This window comes from Lichenostomus cassidix, chromosome 2 (assembly GCF_008360975.1).
Source record: "Lichenostomus cassidix isolate B80296 chromosome 2, HeHo_3.0, whole genome shotgun sequence".
NCBI lineage: Eukaryota > Metazoa > Chordata > Aves > Passeriformes > Meliphagidae > Lichenostomus > Lichenostomus cassidix.
This window is the reverse complement of record NC_139482.1, coordinates 533,397-540,148: the sequence shown is the minus strand read 5'-3', so window position 1 is coordinate 540,148 and position 6,752 is coordinate 533,397. Positions and strand designations below refer to the sequence as shown.

At 52.1% G+C, this 6,752-nt stretch overlaps 1 protein-coding gene across 6 annotated transcripts in view; it reads left to right on the top strand.

The window, feature by feature from the left end:
• The first annotated feature begins 1,789 nt into the window (after nucleotides 1-1,789).
• SCAP (SREBF chaperone) overlaps nucleotides 1,790-6,752 on the top strand; it is a 41,014-nt gene continuing 36,051 nt past the window's right edge. For 3 of the 6 annotated variants that reach the window (XM_085050004.1, XM_085050003.1, XM_085050005.1), the window contains exon 1: nucleotides 1,790-1,989. The gene's annotated coding sequence lies outside the window, so the exon portion shown is untranslated. The other 3 variants (XM_085050008.1, XM_085050006.1, XM_085050007.1) reach the window with 2 other exon arrangements.

Sequence of the window (6,752 nt, the reverse complement as noted above, 5' to 3'; positions counted from 1 at the left end):
TCTCTCCGTGCTCTGCTGTGGAAGTGGCAGTGTCCACTGCCACGGCTGCTGGCCCAGTGTGGTGGCAGTGCCCAGGGGACAGTGCACTGTCACAGTCTGCAAAGGGAGGATGAGAGTACTAGTAGCTGTTGGCACTGCAGCTGCTTAAAATGCAGCTGCGATGGGCATAGAATGGTGTATAATTGGAGTAAGATCTGTATGATTATCCTTGGAGAGATCCCAAAGCCTAGCTCCCGGGCTCTGCCTCCCTCCTTTGAAACCAGCAGGGTCACCGTGTGGCGTCGCTGTGTGACATCACTGCTGGCTTTTGCCTGGCTCTTTCTGCCCTTAAGCAGTGCCTGTATCCAAGGAATGGTCTGGGGAGCCTCAGCCTGACCCCTTCATGCAGGGGTGTCTCCTGGGATCCAAGCTCTTTGGAATGAGCCACCTTGCCTGCAGCAGTGAGAGCTTGGACAGGGAGATTCCCCCTGGAAAAGGCAGGTAAAACCTGTGGTGGCTGCTGAGTGAAAGACCAAACACAGCATTCCCAGTACCTGTGCCATTGTCCAGCAGTGGCCTTGGCCATCAGGACACGATGGGGGCAGCTGTGCTGAGCCAAGGCTACTGGCACAGCTGTGACCGGGCCAAGGCCTTGCTCCAGAGCTGACGTTGCTGGAGGGCAGCTGGAGAGTGCATGTCAGGAGTGATGCCATCCATGGCAGGACAGGATGGCCTTGCCCAGGGTCAGCCACCAGCTGCGTGCTCAGGGCTGCTGCCACGGGCAGTGTTTGTATGTCAGCCAGAGCTTGGGCAACGCTGAGAAATGTGGTGGGACTTGGGCTGAGGGCTCAGCTCTCCATTCCCTTGGCCTCGGAGGGAGCTGCAAACAGGGGAAGTGCCACCAAGGCTGGGGCTGGTGGGACAGGGCTGCAGGTCCCTGGGAGAAGGGAATGTCACATGGGGAAAGGCTGCCGGCAGCAGGGACTCCTGGAAAGTGTCAGTCTGACAGCTATAGGAAGGGCCCTGGAAAGGCTGTTTTAGGTGTGCTCAGCCTCCGGAGATGAAGGAGCAGGGAATGTGTTCTACAGCATCTCACTCCATGCCTATGCTGGCAGGAGAGGAGGGGCATTGCTGGGGAAGAAGGAAAGATCCCTTGGCCTCCGGGTATCACTTGCCCCTTCCCATGGCATGTACCCGGTGCCTGGTCCACTTCTGTTCCCGGGTATCAGTCACCTCTGTCCCCAGCACCGAGACAGGGCTGCCGGTGCAAAGTCCTCCCTGCAGATCGGCTGTGCCCCGGGATATTCCAGGGCTCCTGATGCCCAATCCACCCCTCATTAACTCCTGACCACCGGATCCTCAGGGCTCCCAGCGCCTGATCCGCGTATTCCCGCCACTCCCGGCTGCATGGGGCGGCTCCGCGCTCCCTCTGAACCCCAGCGGGGCCGGTGCCCGCCTCTCCTCTCACGACCCTTTCCCGGTGCTGCCGCATCCAGCCTTTCCCTCTCCACGTGCTCCCGCCGCCTCCGCGCCGCTTCCGGGGGCGTGGCCTGAGGGACCAGGGGGCGTGTCCAAACGGGGCGGCAATAGGGCGTGGATATGCAAATAAGGGTGTGATTATGCAAACAAAGGCGCGGCTCCCTGCCTGTGGGCGTGGCCATGCAAATAAAGCCCATATTGGGCACGAAGCGCTCCATTGGGGGCGTGGTTAGAGCGATGTGGGCGTGGTCACGCCGACGGCGGGGGGTGTGGCCGACGTGAGGCGCTGCGCGCGCGCGTTCGGGGCCCGGCGGCGGCGGCAGCGGGGGGAGGGCGGGAGGGGGTGGGAGAAACCGGGCCGGGAACGGGCTGAAAAGCACAAGGATTAACGCGGGTTTAGAGCTAGTAAAGCCTATAGCATCCTACATTGAAAAAAAAAAAAAAAGGCCAAGAAACCTCCCCCAACGACGAAGCACGAGGCCGCCGGGAGGTCAAAGGGCGGAGGTGAGGAAGGAGCCGCTTCCCGGTGAGGTGAGAAGGGAGCGGGGCGGGCGGGGGGAGCGCGATCGAGTGCGGAAATAACCCCTCGGCACCCCTCGCCGGCCTCAGTTTCCCCGCAGGCCCCGCCGTGCCTCAGTTTCCCCTCACGGTGGCTGCGGGCGCGCGCTCCCCTCCCGCAGCCGCACGAGCGCGGCGCGTGAGGGAAAGGCGCGCGCTCCCCGCGCCGGGCTCGCGGCGCCGCATCCGCCGTGCCTGTGGGTAAGCTTCGGGAGCAACACCGACAGGGAATGATGGGAGCGAGGAGCCAAACACTCCTGTTTGGGGCATTAGAGGTGCACAGCGAGGGGGAGAGCAGGGGAAGGGTTAAATCCCTCTGTGCTGCAGCACGGGGAGAAGATGCTTTATGTTAAAGGATTAAAATGAGGGAGTACGGAAAGGGCATGATGGGAATGTGGAATGTTTGATTCCATGGGGCTTGTTTGTATCATGAAGATGTTCTGCCGTGGTTCTCTGGGGACTTGGCTCTGTGCTGGGAATATCTTCCCTCGGGATAATTACCTGTCTTTGTGGTCCATATTCAGGAATCGACAGAGAGATGGAGAAAGTTTTGGGGCACCAGTGGTGCAAAGTGAAGAGGGGGAAAGGAGGGAAAGGGTTGAGCACCTCTGCTGCTGGATCAGGAGAAAATGTCTTATGGGAAAAGATTGAAATGATGGAATATGTAAAGGGAACGATGGGACAGGGGCATAAAGTACTCTGTGAGGTTTGATACAGGGTCACTGAGCACTTCAGAGCCAGAAGGATTTGTTGCTCTGGTTCTCTGGGGACTTGGCTCAGCATTTATCTAGCCCCCTGAATCACCCTAAACTTTGGGATTTTGTCAAAATTTAGGAGTTGATTTTCTCGTGCAAATCAGAATAAACATCTTTATTTTTAATATAATGACCAAGGAGCTCTTGGGATGCTGAGGCAGTTCTGGGATTGTGTTTGGGAGAATCCCGAGGAAAGGACGCCGGAAAGGTTTTTGCCTTAGTGCCAGAATTTCCTGAATGCAGCACCCACGTGTTTTTCGGTGTTGAAAGACAAACCAAGTTTCTTTTCATGCGAGGGGCAGAGATGGGGCGTGAGCTCCCTCTCTGTGAAACCAGGGCTGTGAGGGCAGGACTAGGGTGGTAAATTTGGGATTACACGAGCTGTTGTGTAATGCAGAAAGGAGATTAGCTGGCTGGGATTGGGAAGAGAGGAAAACACCCCGGGATGTTCCCTGAACGTGTGGCACAGCCCCGACAACTTCCCCCAAACCAGCTCTGCTCTGTGTTTCCAGGTACAACTTGGTGTGGTTTATTTTTCCAATCATGATTCAAATATAACATCCCAAAAGAGCCAGGAACAATCAGGGTTTGTCTCAGGAGTGTTAAAGTACTATTTTAAGTGTCAGAATACTGTGATGAATGAATTAGTCAGGCTCTCACTGAGTTACTCAACACTATTTTCAGTCAGGGGGTTGCTGGGCCTGTCTGGCGTCAGAGTTTGGATCATTATGCACCAAAAACCTCCTTTTTTTCCCCCTCTCTCTGATGAGAATTTAAAAAGTAGAACAGGTACAGCTCGAGGAACAAAAATAGCTTTACCTGCCTGTAGTGGAGTGTAGTAGGTGAGGAGCAGCAGCACAGCACTTCCAGCAGATCCTGAGCCCTGGGAGTCCTTTCAGGGCCAGGGAGCTGCAGGCTCCTTCCTTCCCTTTTACAAGAGACTTTCTCTAGGGAGTTCTGGCTGGAGATGGGAGCACAGTCCATGGAGCTGGGGAGCACGGAGGGTCCAGGGGCACAAGGGGCTTGTGAGATTGGAAGGAGGTGTATAAGCAGCTCTCTGGGCATTCCTTGGCTCTAATATTTGTGATTATAATTCCTTTGAATCCCTTTCTCCTCCTTGTGCAGTGCATTAAAGGGTGAGAAAGAAAGGCTTAAGGAACACTGAGCAGTTCTATGGTGGTGCAGCTGCTGTTTCCACGTCTGGAAGTGTTGCTGCACACATCCAAGATATCCAGAACAGGGAGCAACAGGGAATTAAGGGTGGTCATCTTGGAGGGAATCTTTTAATTCATATTCTCAGGTGAAGACCCAGCCCTGATGGCTCAGAACAGTTGTGGCCTTTTGGCATAACTGGGTAAAAATAAAGTTTTTCCCTCCAGGAAAAGTGTGATTTCAGCTGGAGCTAGAGCATGGTGGGCAATGGGGAGGGGTAGAAGGATTGCATTTAGTTGGGAAAATCTGAATTAATCTTGTATGGAGCATTGTGATAAAGGAATAATAGTTGGTTTGTTTACAAAAACAATGTCCGAGTCAGACTTTGGGACTTGCTGCCTCGCAGAGGAATTTTGGGATCGTTTCTCCATCTGGAAGAAAGAGTGCAGTGATTTCCTGAGCCTGGCTTCCTAACTGGTGATGATTAGAAAGGAAAATGTTTAGCTGTGTGTGATGCTGGAGATGCCAAAGGCTCCTGCTCGGGGCTGGAAGTGCTGGCAGTTGGTGTGTTCAGCCTTGCCCGGTGTTCCTGCTGTAACCCAGGACATGTGGAAAACCAATCCCAGGCAGGTGCGTCACCTTACCGTGCTGTGTCCCTGCAGCCCTCTCAGGGACCTTTGCAAGCCCCAAAGATCTGGGAGTGCAGACTTTTTAGCCATGGAAACTGTCCTGATTAAAGGTTTGGGACTTATTTGAGGGAACGGTGCAGGGAAATACATGCTGAGGGTTATGTCTTCTTTTTTGCTTTTTATTGCATGGATAAATGGTCAGAATTATGGGGTTTGTCTCCCTTCTGTCACCCTTCACATCCTGCCTGTAAGGGAATCCCTGGTAATGACATGATTGACGGACAGAACTTCCAGAATTCCAGAGTCCAGGGTGGAAACACCACTGAAACTCTAACTGGGTCTGTGTGGAGAATGTGTTCCCCTGAGAGCCAAGGGCACGTTTCTGGTTTCCTGCCACATCCACGAGTTTTGGAAACCCTTCAGTTAATAGGAACCCAACCGGTGCTACACTTCCAGTCCTCCCCCTGAAATGGGAAGACTGTTGGTTTGTGTTTCCACAATGTATTTTTCAGGGAAATGATGGTCTGTTTAACGGATAAACTTCGTTTGACCAAGCTCTAATTACAGCAAATCAGGAAACTCTTGCCAGTGATAGCTGGGCTTTGCTGCAGGGGTGATTAATGGTACTCAGAAGTTATTTCTGAGGGGTTTTTGGAGGGATTTTCTTCTAGGAGGCAAATGGACCCTATATGGGCTGTGGGTTTGGAAAACACAGAATTCTGCTTAGAGAGTTTACATGGATGTGGTTTACCTGGGAAGGGTTTTGGGAACCTGCTATGTGCTCCTAGGGCTGGAGTGGGCTGGGAAAGGAGCCACAATTCCTTCCATGGATAATGTTTGCCTGTCCTGGGCACTCCTGAAGGTGTTACTGCCCTCCTTAACTGTCCCTGCCCTGTCAAACTGTGGAGTGAAGCATGGAATCATCTGTTGTGGCACATCCTTTAAAACAGAGTTGCAGAGAAGGTGCAGTTCAGGTATTCAGACATGAATTTGAATTTTGAATTAATCTGTTTCAGAAATAAACTCCAAACCATCCAGACAGAATGTGTTGGCCTACATTAAACAGGTTGGTTTGGTTTTGGTCTTATTTACTAATATTGATCATTAACCAATGCTGATTTCTGTTCTGAAGGAGAATTTTGAGCCAGGAAATGCATCTTCTGCAGGGAGAGGAGCCCCAGCCATAGGGAAAGAAACAGGGCAGGAGTTGTGCTCAGCTCAGATCCTCATTTGCTGAGGTGAAAGATAATTGAGGAAGAGGGTGAACCTCCACTGAGTGTGTAGGGATGGTGAATGGCTCTGGGTGCTTCCCAGGTGAACTTTGCCTCACAAAAGCAGAGCTGGAGCTGCGCAGAAATCATGAAAGTGCTGATTTGGTGTTGCTTTCAGCACTCCTGCAGTTGGGGTTATTCAAACCCAGAGGTGTGTCCATTCCTCGTTGGAAGAGCAGCAAGGCCACAAAGGAAGGATTAAGATAAAAATCAAACCTGACTGTCAGAGAGCATCAAGGGACACAGAAATGATTCTGGGAATGTCCTCATGGCAAGAAGGTGGTGGAGGAAAGAACAGAGAGGAAAACTCAATGTCTGGCATCCACAAAACTGGAGTGTTCAGCACCTTTGACTCTCAGTGAGCAACTGGTGGTAGTGCTAGGCTCCAAAAAGAAAGAGCAGCTTTGCAAGCTGTCATTTCAGGGAGGTATTTTTGTCTGTGTGCTCAAAGCACCGGCTAAAAAAGGCCTGAAAAGCTTTAGGAGGCGTCTTTTGAGGCATGGAAAGTCGGTGATGTTTTTAAAGCCTGGAGGAGAGCAAGCAGTTGGTGTAGGTGAAAGAGTGGGACAAAGAGAATGGGGAGTAGTAGTCATCCCAAAATCCTGGAGCAAGTGGGAAATGGTTGAAAAACACCTGACAAGGCACAGGGAGTGCGGAATAGCCAGTGGTGCTTTGCCACAGGTACTTCCTTGGCAAGGTGAGTTTGCTCTTTGCAGGATAAGATACCAGGACTGTTTCTGGCTGCAGAAAAGTTGTTGTGTGTCATGAATCCTCTTAAGGTTTGATTTTTATCCAAATAAGTGTCTCGAGTAGGTGACATTAAAACAAACCCAAAGCCTAAGAAGGGTTAAATGATGGATAAAATGGTGGTTAAATGAGTGTATTCAGGGCAGCAGTAACAGCCTCATTAATGGGCCTGGGTGTACTGA